At 46.7% G+C, this 15,243-nt stretch overlaps 1 protein-coding gene across 2 annotated transcripts in view; it reads left to right on the top strand.

Annotated features, from left to right (window-relative positions):
• Positions 1-3,043: 3,043 nt before the first annotated feature.
• Positions 3,044-15,243, top strand: part of FAM3C (FAM3 metabolism regulating signaling molecule C) — a 60,402-nt gene continuing 48,202 nt past the window's right edge. The window contains exon 1 of one of the 2 annotated variants that reach the window (XM_074942314.1): positions 3,044-3,185. The gene's annotated coding sequence lies outside the window, so the exon portion shown is untranslated. The remainder of the gene's footprint in view (positions 3,186-15,243) is intronic. The other variant, XM_074942313.1, reaches the window with a different exon arrangement.

The following is a 15,243-nucleotide window of genomic DNA, read 5'->3' as shown; positions in this document are numbered from 1 at the left end:
GAATGTTGATCTTTGTCCATTGATTTAAATTGCTCACCCGAAAACAAAAGTGAATGTGGAATTGCTGCATTGATTATTGTTGCAAGATCTCTGCTGCTGCAGGCAAGTCACTTCAGCCTAGCTGTGGGGGCCAAACCTGGTGGAAGGAAGCCTCCTGAGAGTGGCACTTGTGCGGGACATACCTGGAGAGATGAACCCCTGGGGAAGACCCTGGGGAGGGGGTGTCAGTTTGTGGGGGAGGGGTCCTAGGGCAGGAGTGTCGATGTGAAGGAAGGGATGTGGCTCATGCCCGGAGGAGGGGGTGTCAATGTGTGGGGGACAGGCCATGGGGTGGACCTCTCATGGGGGAAGGGGACATGGGGATGGACCCTGGAGTGGGGGTGTCAGTGTGGAGGCGAGGGGCCGTGGGACAGGCCCTCAGGAGAATGTGTCGCTGTGTGGGGATGGGGCTGTGGGACCGGCTCTGAGGAGGGTTTGTGTGGGGTGGGGCCGTGGCATGAGACTCTTGTGGGGGAGAGGGGTGGTGGAGCAGTGGTGTTGGTGTGTGGGAGTGAGGTCCTGAGGTGGGGGTGTTGGTGTGAGGGGGCAGGGCTCTGGGGCCAGTACCGGGTTTACAATGGCGCCAGGCCCACACTTGGAAGGGGCCCATGGGAGCCCACAAAAGGTTAATCTGGCCCTGGCCACAGCCCTGCAATGCAAAGAGTCAGCAACTTCTCAGAGCCCGCTGAAATGTTCAGATGCCCAGGGAGCGCAGTGCACAGGCACAACAGGGACTGGGTGTTGCGGGAGTTGTAGTTCACTGCGTTCTGCCGGGTCCCTTGGACCTGCGCCACTAGCTGCACTACTACTCCCAGACTGCCCTGCACCACGCTGCAAACCACCCCAGTTGAAGCGGGTGGCCGTGGAGTGAACCAAAAAAAAATTATCCAAAGCAAGGGAATGGTTCAGGGAGAGGGTTCCGCTTACCCCATGTGGCATGGCGTGGGGGCTCCGGTCCTGGATTGGTCTCCCCCTGCCCCAAGTCTCCCCCGCTCTCCTGGAGTGGAGGGCCAGGGACGGCAGCAGTGCTGTGACTCCTGGTAGTCACCCTCCCAGCAACCCTGATGCCTGGCTGCAGGCTCCGGGGCACCATCTCCACCATGCAGGTTCACACCGGGGGGAGGGGTGTGTGTCCTCCATCACCACCGGGGGCCAGCATGGAGAAGGTCGGTTGTCTGTTGCCCCCAGGGGTAGGGGACGGTGACAGCAGAGCTGGGCGGTGCTGGTTGCCACACCCCCTGCCAGTGGGAATGCCCAGAAAGTTTCCCCCACACTCCATGGAGGGAAGAAGGTAGAGCACGGGTGGGGGGGTGGAAGGGAAGTTGTGGGGCAATTCTAGGTGTAACAGGGGAGCTGGTGGTGACTCTGTGTTAGTGGGTAGGAGAAGTGGGATGTGAAGGTAGGGATTGGGGGTGGCTAGAGGGAGGGGAAAATCTGGGGGTGGGTGGGTGGATGGGGGGGCAGTAGCTTGGAGCTTGAGAAGAGACCTTGTGTGAAGGTAGGGGTTAATTGTGTGTATGGGGGGGACAGTAGGAGGGATGGCAGGGGAAGAGCCCTTGCGTAAAGGTTGGGGTCGGGGTTTGAGGCTGGATTGTGGTAGCCTTGGTGATAAAGTGTGTGTTTATGTCTCAGTGGCCCTTTTTCCCTGCAAAAGATGGGCACCAGCAATTTTCCTCCCCACACTCCACTCCAGTAACTTTACTGTTTCACTTGAAGTCATGAGTGGGGCCCTACCAAATTCATGGTCCATTTTGGTCAATTTCACAGCCAGCGGATTTTAAAATTGGTCAATTTAATGATTAAATGATTAAATTTAATGATTTAATGATTAAAAATATTTACATCTGAAATTTCACAGTGGTGTAACTTTGAAGGTTCCAACCCAAAATGGGATTGTATCGTCATAGTGGGGTCACAGGATTTCCACCCTCAGCATTGCTTTCAAAGCTGGGCTCAGAAGGGAGCAGCTGCTGAGCTTCCTGCAGTTAGAGGAGGTTCCAGAGGCGAAAGTGGGTCCCATGCTATTGGGAGCAGCCCAACTGGGGGCTCCTGGCTGCTAGTCGCAGCCAGCGGAGGATTAATACAGGGCCCCTGGCCGATTTGGGGCCCCCCAGAAAAATGGGTGCCCCAAGCCCCGGAAGAAGCCCCAGGGGCGGAAGCCCTGATTCTCATCACCCCGAGCCCTAGCAGGAGCCATGGGGCTGGAAACCCCAAGCCCAGGTGCCCCGAGCTCCGGCTGCAGCCACAGGGGTTGAAACCCCAAGCCTGGATGCCCCGAGTCCCAGCTGCAGGGCGGAAGCCCCAAGCCTGGGCACCCAGAGCCTCGGTTGGAGCCACAGGGGGCGGAAGCCCCAAGTCGGGGTGCCCGGAGTCCTGATTGGAGTCATGGGAGACGGAAGCCATGAGCCCTGGCAGGAGCTCCCAGAGGCAGGAGTCGTTGGGGGTGGAAGTAGGGCTGCCAACTGTCTAATCACACAAACCCAAACACCCTTGCCCTGCCCCACTCACTCCATTCCCCCCCTCACACACACACGTTCACCTGGCTGGGGCAGGGGGTTGGGGTGTGGGCTCTGGACTGGGTGGGACCGAGGGGTTCGGAGTGTGGGAGGGGGGCTCCGGGCTGAGTCTGGGGCAGGGGGCTGGGGTGCAGGAGGGGGTGGGGAAGCCCCAAGCCCAGGCACTCCGAGCCCTAGCTGGAGCCACTGGAGGCATAAGCCCTGAGCCCAACGGGAGAGGGGGAGGGGGGAGCTGAGCTCCCCAACAAGAGCAGCCATGCAGGGCCAGGGCAAGGGCCAGGGCAAGGGCAAGGGCAAGGGCAACTCCTCCCCGTCCCAGCCCGGCCCAGCAGCTCGGAGCCCCCGGCTGGGGCGCGCCCAGCAGCCGGCGGGGCGGAGAGGTCTCCGGGATCGAAGGGAGGAGGGTGGGCGGGTTCGTGGGGGAGGGGCTGTCGGTGGGCGGGGGCGGGCCGCGGAGCAGACTCTGGCCCGAGTCCGCCAGCACTAGGGGGCGGGCGAGCTCTCCCCGCCTCTGCGTCTGTCGCGGCGGGGCTGCTCCGTTTCCTGCTCCTCCGCTGCCCTCTGGGCTGCTGCCGAGCCGGGTCGAGTCTGCAGCCGCCGCCGAGTGAGGAGGGGCCGGGCGGAGCGCAGGTAAGCGGCTCCCCGCGTCCCGGCCTGGGCTCGCGCCCGCCGCGCCCACCAGGCTCAGAGACCCTGCGCAGCCCGCCCCCGCCTCGCCCGGCGTGTCCCCGGCCAGGTCGCCCCCTGAGCGCCCGCCCTCCTCCCAGCCAGCCTGTGCCCTCTGCTCCGCCCCGCGTGTGCCCTTTGCGCTCTAGCGGCGCCGAGCCTCGCCTGCCCCGTTGCCACGTTCCCACCTCCCGCTGGGCTTCCCGCGCTCGGACCGGCCGGAGCTCGGAGGTGCCCTGCACCGCTCTCCTCCCTCACCCGCAGAGTCTCACTTCCCCCTTCCTCACCCCCGGCCTGCGCCCCTTGTTCCTCCCCTTTGGCTGCCTCCTCTGCCAGCAAAATAAACCACCCTCCCGCCCTGAGCCCTTTCCATTGTGACCCTCTCCTGGGGTCTGAACGTCCCTGGCAGCTTTGCTCTTCTTCCCTTGCTCCGCAGACTAGTTTCCTCCTTGGGCTGCTGCCCCACCAATCCACACTCCTAAAAGGGGGGAAACTGGGCTGTTCTGCACCCGGTCTCTGTATTTCCCCCTGCTCCAATGTGGGGGGGGGGGAGGGAAAAATGACTGTAAATGTAAGCAAAAAGGAGTACTTGTGGCACCTTTTCTCTTTGCGAATACAGACTAACAGGGTTGCTACTCTGAAACCCGTAAATTTAAGCTTGCACAGGACCAAAGGACGGAGTCGGGTGGAAATGAGAGTTTGTGTGCGGGCTCCAGGCCATTGAATCAGAGATGAAGTGTGTGGAGAGAGGTATTTCAGGTGTAGAGAGAGAGCTGGACACTTCCCAAACTAGTACTATGGATGCATTCCTCACAGAGAGGAGATAAAGTGTGCAGATGTCTGATACCTTTTGACTGGGTATGCTTACAGTGATTTAGGACTTCAGTATTAATAGCTGTAAACGGAAATGGGCTTTCCTGGTTTTCACTGTTTGCAATCAGCTGCTATTGGTACAAAACAACTTAAAAAAATAGAATTAGCCCTTCCATTTCAGTTTTTAATTGTGTACCTTTGTTTCTCTCTTCACATCTTTATCCTATTATGTGACTTTGTAGCCTGATGCCAGTTCTGATGCCGTCAATCATCCAACAGTGAAAAGCTTTAGTTTCTCTAAAGACCTAGCCTAGTTTTATCAGTATAACTATAAAAAGAAAAGGAGGACTTGTGGCACCTTAGAGACTAACAAATTTATTTGAGCATAAGCTTTCGTGAGCTACAGCTCACTTCATTGGATGCATCAGCTGTAGCTCACAAAAGCTTATGCTCAAATAAATTTGTTAGTCTCTAAGGTGCCACAAGTCCTCCTTTTCTTTTTGCAAATACAGACTAACATGGCTGCTACTCTGAAGCCAGTATAACTATGTCAATTAAGGGGCTGACTTTTTTTTTTATTTAAACCAGTGTGACTTTACTCTGGTAAAAGCCCTACTGTGGAGACAGTTATACAAATGTATCATACTAGCATAGTTATTCCTTTTCTTGTCTGGGAATAGCAAAGCCAGTGTAAAGTACCATTATATTGATAGAACTGTGTTCATACTAAGGGGATTGTACTATGTTAACTCTGTCAGTTTTCTAATATAGACAAACCCCTTATGTTGTGGGAGAAGGAAGAAATACTGCTGTAAAGAAGAAAAAGTAATTTTTTAAACTAGCATTTTATTAAATGTTCTTTAACTGATCATGGAAATCATCAATACAAAAGTTGTCTATGGATAACCTGACGTTCAACAAAACGCTAAAGCAGAGGTGGGAAAACTACGGGCCACATCCGGCCCACGGGACCCTCCTGCCCGGCCCCTGAGCTCCTGGCCCGGGAGGCTAGCCCCCGGCCCCTCCCCTGCTGTTCCTCCTCCCCCGCAGCCTCAGTGCACCATGCTGCCTGTGTAATGTATTAAACTGCTCTGCGTAGGAATGTGCTACTGGTAGCAGTTACGGAGATCAATTTACTACACTACATCAGCACAGTGCTCTGTGCTGCGCGGTAAGGGGGCAGGGAACAGGGCGGTTTGATAGAGGGCAGGGGAGTTTGAGGTGGTGGGCGGGGGGTATGGATGGGGTCGGGGCGGTCAGAGGGCAGGGAATGGGGGGTGGGGGTTGAATGGGGGCAGGGATCCCAGGGGGGCAGTCAGGAAGGAGGGGGCTTGGATGGGGCAGTGGAGGGCAGTCAGGGGCAGGGGTTCCAGGAGCGGTCAGGGGACAGGAGTGGGGTGTGTGTGGATGGGGCAGGGGTCCTGGGAGGCCATCAGGGAACGGGGGGGTTGGATGGGGCCGTCAGGGGGCGAGAAGCAAGGGGGGGGCAGATAGGGGGCAGGGGCACAGGCACAGCCTCCCCTAACCGGCCCTCCATACAATTTCCAAAACCCTTTGTGGCCCTCCGGCTGAAAAGTTTGCCCGCCCCTGCACTAAAGACATTGCTGTAGGGACCAGTCCTGCATTGGCAGGGTAATGAGCTAAGGAACCAATTCTGCAGTTGGGTACATCCTCATGGATCTTATTCGAGGATCTGGGTCTAAATGACCTAGTACATCACTTTGATCTCCAGTTTTTCTACTTCTTGATTGTGAAGTAGAAAGATTTATTATTATAGATTTATTATCTATATTTACCTATCTTTGAGCATCTGTCACTGTAGTAGCTACATGCGACTAGATAGTGTAAAGCCCTGTCTGCCCTGGATTCCATTTTTGCCTGAGCCACTATCTATCTATGGGACCTTGGTCTTTACTCCAGTTTTCCCACATGTGAAATTGATATAATGATACTTACCTACTTTTGTAAAAGCCTTTGATAACTGATGGAAAGCATTATATAAATGTGAACAGTTATTTAATAATAATTACATAAAAATACATGAACCCATCTAAATGGCTCACACTAAAATTACTCACTTGTCAAGGACTGAAAACACTGGATAACCAGATAATATTTTATATTAAGTTATAGAGTTCAATTGTGCATTTGTGGTATAGAAATAATTCACTAAGGCCCTGATCTTGTGAACACTTGTGCATATGCTTAATTTTACTCACCGGGGTATTCTTATTGAAGTTAATGGGACTACTCACATGAGTAAAATAAAGGATATGCATAAGTATTTGTAGGGTTGAGGTCTAAAGGAGTAGGCACCTATACTGCAAATGCTTACTCACAGTCTAGTGGTCCTTTTGATATCAGTAGGATTACTATTTGTGAGGAAGGTTTTTTTTAGGTTTGTAGTTATTTTTATTTTTGTAATCATTCTACTACTAAACACTAAAGCATTTAACCTAGTCCCCATACAACAGAATGTTAATAGTACTCAGTAGCTGTAGCAGTACTGGTAGTCCTAATGTGCTGGAATCAGAGCGCAATCAATAGCTGATAGTTGGATCAAGGTCAAAGTTTCTAGCAGTAAAGACTATATCGTCTCCATCCAGCCTCTTCCTTTCAGATTCTAAATACCATAAATACACACATACCAGTTGCTTTTAACATATCACAGAAATTAAGTAAGACAGATGGGCTGGCATTTCTCACTAGTCAAGAGTATACCTGTTTGTGATAGCTAAATGTCAAAGGCTTGAGGGGAGGCTTCAGTGACACATAATTTTCTATTAATTTCATGGCAAGTTTGTCTCCATGCTTTACTAAATGAGTGGTGGTACACTTGGAGGACTAGCTGCATCTCTGTCCTCTGTTTGAGTGTACCTCTTAAAGTGTTAGACCTTGTATCTTTACCTCACGGGGGTAGAATTCCATATTTCTCCCACATTTAGACCAGGTGTGGTACTACCCCGTGTTTCAGGCATGTTTTCCCAGCCAAGTCCCACTGGATTCGGCACCTGTTCTTCTCTTTGGGAGTCTGACACCAAACAGCTGACTTAAACCAAAGTATTGTTTAATCTTAATAATAGGAATAAAGCACTTCGAGAAATTTTTTTTAACAGTCCCTCTTAGTTAAAACCGTACCATTCTGTGATTAGAAAAGGAGTACTTGTGGCAGCTTAGAGACTAACCAGTTTATTTGAGTATAAGCTTTCGTGAGCTACAGCTCACTTCATCGGATGCATTCCGATGAAGTGAGCTGTAGCTCACGAAAGCTTATGCTCAAATAAATTGGTTAGTCTCTAAGGTACCACAAGTACTCCTTTTCTTTTTGCGAATATAGACTAACATGGCTGCTACTCTGAAACCTGTCATTATGCATTCTGTGATTGTGGGCCAGATAGGCCTAGCTTCTTTAGACACCTCAGCAGACCCTGGGTGTCAGCTTGAACAGCTCCCCAGCAGCAACAGGACTGGCCTCTGGACAAAGAGTCATTTTAACTGTTGATAGTGCAATTTATCTGCTGGCTACCAACATTGGGCCCATGTGGCAAAACAAGTTTTGTAAGGAGCCTGAAGATAAACTGATTATCACTACAAAAGTGTCGTGTCCCCCCCCGCTGGTAATCGCTCACCTTTGTACAGTGTGTATGGTAACACCCATTGTTTAATGTTCTCTGTGTACATAAAATCTCCCTGTTGTATTTTTCACTGCATGCATCCGATGAAGTGAGCTGTAGCACACAAAACCTTATGCTCAGATATATTTGTTAGTCTCTAAGGTGTCACAAGTACTCCTTTTCTTTTTGCGGATACAGACGAACACAGCTGCTACTCTGAAACCATACAGTAAAGACCCTAATAAGCAGGTAACTATATGGTATTCATAGAGCAGCTCCACATCCGGCACAGGTGGGACAGGGCATATAGGAGAGAACTTGATTTAGATGCATAAATGGCAATATTTTAAGAAGAGAAGGATACTACAGCAAGAGTTTAGGAGTTTAATGATAAATATTTGTAAAATATTTTCTGAAATTTGTGTGTAGCAATCGTTCCAAATCCTTATTTTCCATTTTGTATATGGTAATAGGGCATAATACTTAGGATATTTTACTGCTTGTTAAGTGCTCATGATGGGTTTGGTAGTGTATACACAAAAATATGCAGTTCATTGTCTAGATTATTTTAGTATATAAATCAGTCACAGTTAAGACACAAGTCACTGGCAGAGCCAGACAGGGGTGGGAGGGAAATGTTGATTTAGAATGTTGTATTTTAATTCAGTAGAATTTGTTAATTTAAATTCTGATTGTTTAATCCTTACACACACAATCCCATTAAACTCAAAGGGATGATTTATGTGAATAAGGGCTGCTGGACTGAGTCAAAATTTCAGTAAGATTTAATTTTCAAGATTTACATGTTCATACTGGGATCTAATTTTTTCATTATAAATAGGGTAGGAGGGGTTAGATTTTAGGGCTCAATCCTGTAATTTTTTCCCCCCATTTGTGTGCTTACTTTGCTGCATGATTTTGTGAAAGTCCCTTCACCTCTCTGTGCCTCAGTTTCACCATCAGTAAAATAGGGGTCAGTATAATTGTGTAGTATTGTAAAGATCGTTGAGATATGTGTAGGAAAAATGCTACAGTAGAACCTTACAATTACAAACCCCAGAGTTACGAACGGAACGGTCAACCACACACCTCATTTGGAACCAGAAGTACGCAGTCATGCAGCATCAGAGACCAAAACCAAACAAAAAATATGATACAGTACTGTGTTAAACATAAACTACTAAAAATGGAAATTAAAATTTTTTTGACAAGGTAAGGAAACTGTTTCTATGCTTGTTTCATTTAAATTAAGATTGTTAAAAGCAGCATTTTTGTTCTGCATAGTAAAGCTTCAAAGCTATATTAAGTCAATGTTCAGTTGTAAACTTTTGAGAGAATAACCGTAATACTTTGTTCAGAGTTACAAACACTTCAGAGTTATGAACAACGTCCAGTCCAGAGGTGTTTTTTAACTCTGAGGATCTACTGTATATAAGAACCACATATTAAGCTAAGTATTAAGAAAGTCAGAGCATATGTGCTTATTAGGTAAGGTGTGTTCTGCATAGGAACTGTATTTGATGTGAAATTAATTCCTCTCACAGCTCATATGATTAGGCCTGGCATGATGATCTATGTATGGGGGTAATTAAATTTGAGCATCGGTTTGTAGGCAGAACGTAACTCAGCGCAGCCCCTTTCAACTTGCAACTCCCACCCAGTGACTAGAATAGTGGTTACTGCCTCTCTGCACCCTCTTATATGAGGGTTTTGGGCCACTGGAGCTGCTTAGGATTTTGTCCCCCTGCTTCAGGGACTGCAGCACACCTTCCCTCAAATAATGGTCTATTCAGTGGTTGCATGGATACTCCTGTGAGTTCCTCAGCCTTGCAAGAGATCTAGATTTCCCCTGTGTGACTAGTCTCTTTGTATTCCACATGCATTTATGTGGATCATGTGTTTGCATCAGTTCTCCATGCAACATGTGAATTTCATTCTTAAAAAGTGTGGATCTAATTCTTACAATGTTGTCCTGATACCATTCACCGGGATTTGACCATTCTTCAGCGGCTTGGGGGAATAAATCGCTTGTTCTGCAGTAAATTTGGGCTTGATTCAATAGGAAGTATTTGTAATGACTTCTTTTATTTTTGTTGAGGCTTCTCTTTCATGGTATATTCATTTAGAATGGGCTGTAGTATCAAGCTAGCTACTAGGACCCAGTGCTTTATGGGGATGCTTATCATGACAAAGCTAGATATTTTCAGCGATACAAAAAACAAATACGTACATAATATGATTTTAATACAGTGTATGCACGTTCTAGTCATGCTTTTTACCAGTGGGAATAGTGGGTTGGCAAGTAACTGCTTTCTGATTTTAATTAACGCATTTATTTTGTTCTTAGCTACTATGGAATGATTGAACATATGATTGCTATAATTTGCTATGTATACTTCAGAATATATGAAGTGGTGGTGTGCGTTTTTTTGTGAGCTATCAAATAGGTGGTAATTGCAGCTACACTTCAACTTCTAAATATATTTCTCATAGTATTAAAAATAAATAAAATCCTCCCTGTCTCAAGCTTCCTGGTACCCGGATTAGCCAAGTCACCCACTCTGCAGAGCTGCACTTGACTCATACCCTTGTAGTCACATCCACACTGGCACTGCAGGTAACTCGGGTTCACAGCTAATATTTCTGGGGTGAATTCCACAGTTTTTAGCACCTGACTAACTCGAGTCCCTCTAGGAATTGTTTTATGTGCGGTGTGGAAGAAATTGTCTGTCCTTCCTGAGCACCTGTGCAGAAGTTTTCTTCAATCTCCAGCACTTTAAACTGAGGGACTTCCAGCTCTGCATACTTCTCACTTCTGTCCATTCCCGCTGGTGCTAAGTCATGGATCCAGCACCAGTGGATGAACTGTTCCTGCTTTTGGCTGTTCTGTTGTTGGAACAGGATGCGGATTGAAGGTATGGGGCATGGTTGACGTCATTTCAGCAGTGGTTGGTGACCCTCAGGAGGCATCAGCAGGTCTTTAGATAATCATGCTGGCTGGATGCTGTTATGGCACAGTGGAGACAGCTGATGCATGCTGTAATTGCTGTAGATTCCCCCTGTGAAGACCAGTACATCTGGTGCAGGACCACAAACGCAGAGCGGGACTACATTGTCATGCAGACCTGGGATGACCACCAGTGGCTCCAGAAGTTCTGTGTGAGGACAGCCACTTTCATGGAGATCTGTTAGGAGGTTGGCCCAATCTTCCAGCACCAGAGTATCCAAAATAAGGGTGGCTGGTACCAGTCCAGAAGTGGCGTGTTAGTACCATCTGGAAGTTGGCTACCCCTAGCTGCTATAGATCTATAGCTAACCAGTTTGGTGTAGGCAAGTTGGCAGTTAGTGGTGTGGTAGTGGTGATTTGTGAGGCAGTTATTGCTGTTGATTACCTATGGGTGATGGACATAGCTATTGTGCCTGAAGTAATAGCTGGCTTTGAGAGAATGGGGTTCCTGAACGGTGCTGGGATCATTGATGGTGCATGTGTGCCCATGGTTTGCTCACCACAAGGAACACATAAATATGTTAACCGTAAACGATATTACTTGATTGTTATTCAGGTATTGACCTGTCAGGGTTCCCTCCCCACTCTGAACTCTGGGGTACAGATGAGGGGACCCGCATGAAAGACCCCCCTAAGATTATTTCTACCAGCTTAGGTTAAAACTTCCCTAAGGCATAAATCCCTTCTTGTCCTTGGACTGTATTCGCTGCCACCACCAAGTGAGCTAGACAAATATTCAAGGAAAAGAACCACTTGGAGTTCCTGTTCCCCAAAATATTCCCCCCAAGCCCCTTCATCCCCCTTCCCTGGGGAGGCTTGAGAATAATATCCTCACCAATTGGTACAGGTGAGAACAGACCAAATCCCTGGGTTTTTAGGACACTAAAAACCAATCAGATTCTTTAAAAAAAAAAAACAGAACTTTATTATAAAGAAAAAAAAGTAAAAGAAGCACTTCTGTAAAATCAGGATGGAAGGTAATTTTACAGGATAATCAGATTCAAAACACAGAGGATTCCCCTCTAGGCAAAACTTTAAAGTTACAAAAAACAGGGATAAACCTGCCTCTAAGCATAGGGAAAATTCACAAGCTAAAACAAAAGATATACTAACGCATTTCCTTGCTATTACTTACTATTCCTGTAATTTAGATGTATCATTCAGTAGGAGCTGGATTACTTGCTTGGTCTCTCTCTTTGTCTCCCTAGAGAACACATACAGAGCACAAAAACAAAGCCTTTCCCCCCGCCCCAGATTTGAAAGTATCTTCTTTCCCCATTGGTCCTTCTGGTCAGGTGCCAACCAGGTTAATTGAACTGATTAACCCCTTACGGGTAAGGGGTTAATCTGTACCTCTGGCCAAGAGGGATTTTATTTTACTGCATACATAAAGGTTGTTACCAACCCCTTTATATTTATGACATGACCAACCATAAAGGCAAGTTTATTAACACCAGTGTGGGATGCACTGGCAAGGGTGCCGAGGTGGTTTGGCATTTACTTGTTAGGCGGGAATGAAATCCTTTTGCGTTCAAATAGCATGGTTATGAATGGGGTGTCTGTGCCCACTGTTGTTTTTCCTCTCTGCTGCCACAGCTCATGACGCTGTACCATGATACAAGAGCACCTGGAAGAGAGAGGTTTAATTGCACACAGAGCAGTTGCAGGATGGTGACAGAATGTGCACTTGGCCAACTGAAGGCAAGATGGCACTCACCTGCATACCCATTTGAATGCCAGTATTCCTAATGCCACTTGTATTGCCCTATGCAATATCTGGAAGGAAAAGGGCAAGAGTTTTCACCAGTCTCAAAACAGTACTGGTTTGCAGGCCTGGTACAGACAAAAAGCCCCTGTCATCACTGGAACTAGGTCCTGGTGAGTAAGGGAAACAAGGGGTGCCTTAGGAGGTGGAAGTTGCCATACAAACTGTAAGAGGCTAATTAATTAAGATGAGCTATTATCAGCAGGAGAAAAAAACATATTTAATCTATTTCCCTATGTTAAGTATCCTCACACCTTCTTGTCAACTGTCTGAATGGGCCATCTTGATTATCACTACAAAAGTTTTTTTTCTCCTGCTGATAGCTCATCTTAATTAATTAGCCTCTTACAGTTTGTATGGCAACTTCCACCTTCTCTGTGTGTGTGTGTGTATATATATATATCTTCTTAGTATATGTTCCATTCTATGCATCCGATGAAGTGGGCTGTAGCCCATGAAAGCTTATGCTCTAATAAATTTGTTAGTCTCTAAGATGCCACAAGTACTCCTGTTCTTTTTACTGTATTGAGGGTGAGGGATTCTGCATTTAGCTGCATACTGAAATAAATAGTGTGTGTGTGGTGGTGGGGGATTCTCAGGAGGTTTCTCAGTTGCCTACACCGATAGCGATCTCCTACAGTGTCAGTGTGCTTGCTCATGGCCAATTACTTATCATCTGGACATTTTGTATAGCTTGTGATGGATATGCTAGGAAAGTTTCACTCTTAGTGTAAGCAGTGAACATTTAGCACCAAATTCCTCTCTACTCTTGAAAGTGCCTATTGATATTTTAAGGTCTTGGTCTCTTTCTTTGTGTGGAGAGAAGGAGGGTTTCTCAGGTCTTTCAATTTTTTCCTTTCATTTACTATCTTCCTCACTACTAACCCTTACTCCCATAAAACTTTAAGCAGTATATCATAGTCACCCTACCTATAACATGGATCTCTGAACTCAATAGTGCTACTTTGAATACAAGCCAAAAGAAGTTGCTTGAATAGTGGAAAGTTCACCCTCTCCCAGGGCTTATGTAGGGTTGAGAGAGTTTTCTGAACGATGTAGAGCAAATAGGATTTTTTCACTGCTGTAGCATTCAAAAGCACAGAGTCTCAGGATGTTGTGGTACTGTCATATACAGCTGTTTCATAAAGCCTTATATTAGGCATCAACCATTCATTTACACATTCTTTTCCATTTCACGCAGATTTCCTTTTATCCAAAGGAGATATTGGTTACGGGCTACATTATTGGTCTGAGTATCGTGTGCATTTTAAGGTAACTTGTAGAGGTCTTCTCGGGCCTGATTTTTAACCCAGACCCAAATTGACCCAAGCCTAAGAGGGTCGAGTCATTTTCCGACTACAGATGTCAGGTTTGTGTCAGGTTGGAAAACAACTGATCCTCTTGGGTTCGGGTTGGTTCTTCTCCTTCCTGTGAAGTTGGCACGGCAGTAGTTGCGTGCACTGCTCCTGCTGTGGTGGGTGTGTGCACTGCGGGATGAGGCTCTGTGATTCCTTGACGCATGTGCTCCCCAGCAAACACAGCACAGTGTGGTGACAGTGTCCGGCAGGAGCAGGTCAAGCAGCGCCATCACCATAGGCCTGGGGAGGAGAGCCGAATTGGGCCTTCAGGAGTCTATTGTTTTCCAAACCAATGCGAACTTGACACTTGAAGTTGGGTCCTGTTAGGTTTGAGTCAGGTTGCAGGCTCTAGTAACTTGAATCTGAGTTTCTTATGCATTATTAAATGGTAAGAAATGAGCGAGTGAAATAGTAAATAGCTTAGTAGCCTAATCTTTTCCTGCTAAGCTTCCAGGCAGAATCTAATTTCAGCTCAGTGAAAAATGTGAAAACCCTTTCACGCCACAGGTACGGAAGTACATATTACAGTGGTTCTTAAGAGCCTCTGAGGCCTTATCAATAAATATTAGAGAACGCTGTCTCCTTTGTTCCAGTGTTCAGCCAAATGCTTCCTAAATTACTTATCCAGTGTCAGAATAGCCAAAACTTTAACACTTTGACTAAACCTAGACACCTCTGGCCTGATTTTTTTCAGTGGATCAGAGTCCTGAACCTTTCATTGGGTTCTCAGCAGGTGCTCAGAATCTCTTGGCATCTTAGTTTGAAAATTTTGGAAGTTTCTGTGGGAGTTTTGCCATTTAAAAATTGGGGATAATACTTAACCATCCTCACAGGATTGTTTGAGGCTTACTGCAAGTAGTGTTTGTAAAGTGCTTGGAGATCTTCAGTTGGAAGGTGCTATGGAAGTGCATTTGATTTTTCCAGTAACTGAAAGATAATCTGTGCAATAACAATTTATTTACAAACACTCCATTTTATGTGAAAGTTTTATAAATGTTGCAGATGTTTTCTGAAATACCTTTTTAGATTAGAATTAGCTTGTCACTGTAGAGATGCTGAAGTTCTGGCTGAGGCAGTACTATCAGTCTAATCCCCTATTTTCAGATACTTGTAACTTTTCTGGAAAGTTATCTCTGGAATTTAAATTTCTCATTCTTGTGAGCTCTTGTGTGTGTGCGTGCATGTTAATTTAGTAAAGTTCTCTTAGTTGTTTGAGCATATCAAAATGTATACCTTTTCACTTTCAATATTTTGATAACTAACTCAGATTAAATTTTAAAAATTCAAACTTACATATCATATGTAGTCCTCAGGTAAGTGTGCTTACCGCTTGGGGGGGGGGGGCGTATTTTGGTTATCTTAGCTCCATCTTCTTCTGAGCACTGTTCTTGGAGTGCCCTTTTAAGCACCAACTTTCTACAGTTGCCATCTGTAAATTTAACTAATAAAATGCATATAGGTGAAT

Source organism: Natator depressus, chromosome 1, assembly GCF_965152275.1.
Source record: "Natator depressus isolate rNatDep1 chromosome 1, rNatDep2.hap1, whole genome shotgun sequence".
Classification (NCBI taxonomy): domain Eukaryota; kingdom Metazoa; phylum Chordata; order Testudines; family Cheloniidae; genus Natator; species Natator depressus.
The sequence above is the reverse complement of the archived record's forward strand: the minus strand, read 5'-3'. Positions and strand labels throughout refer to the sequence as shown.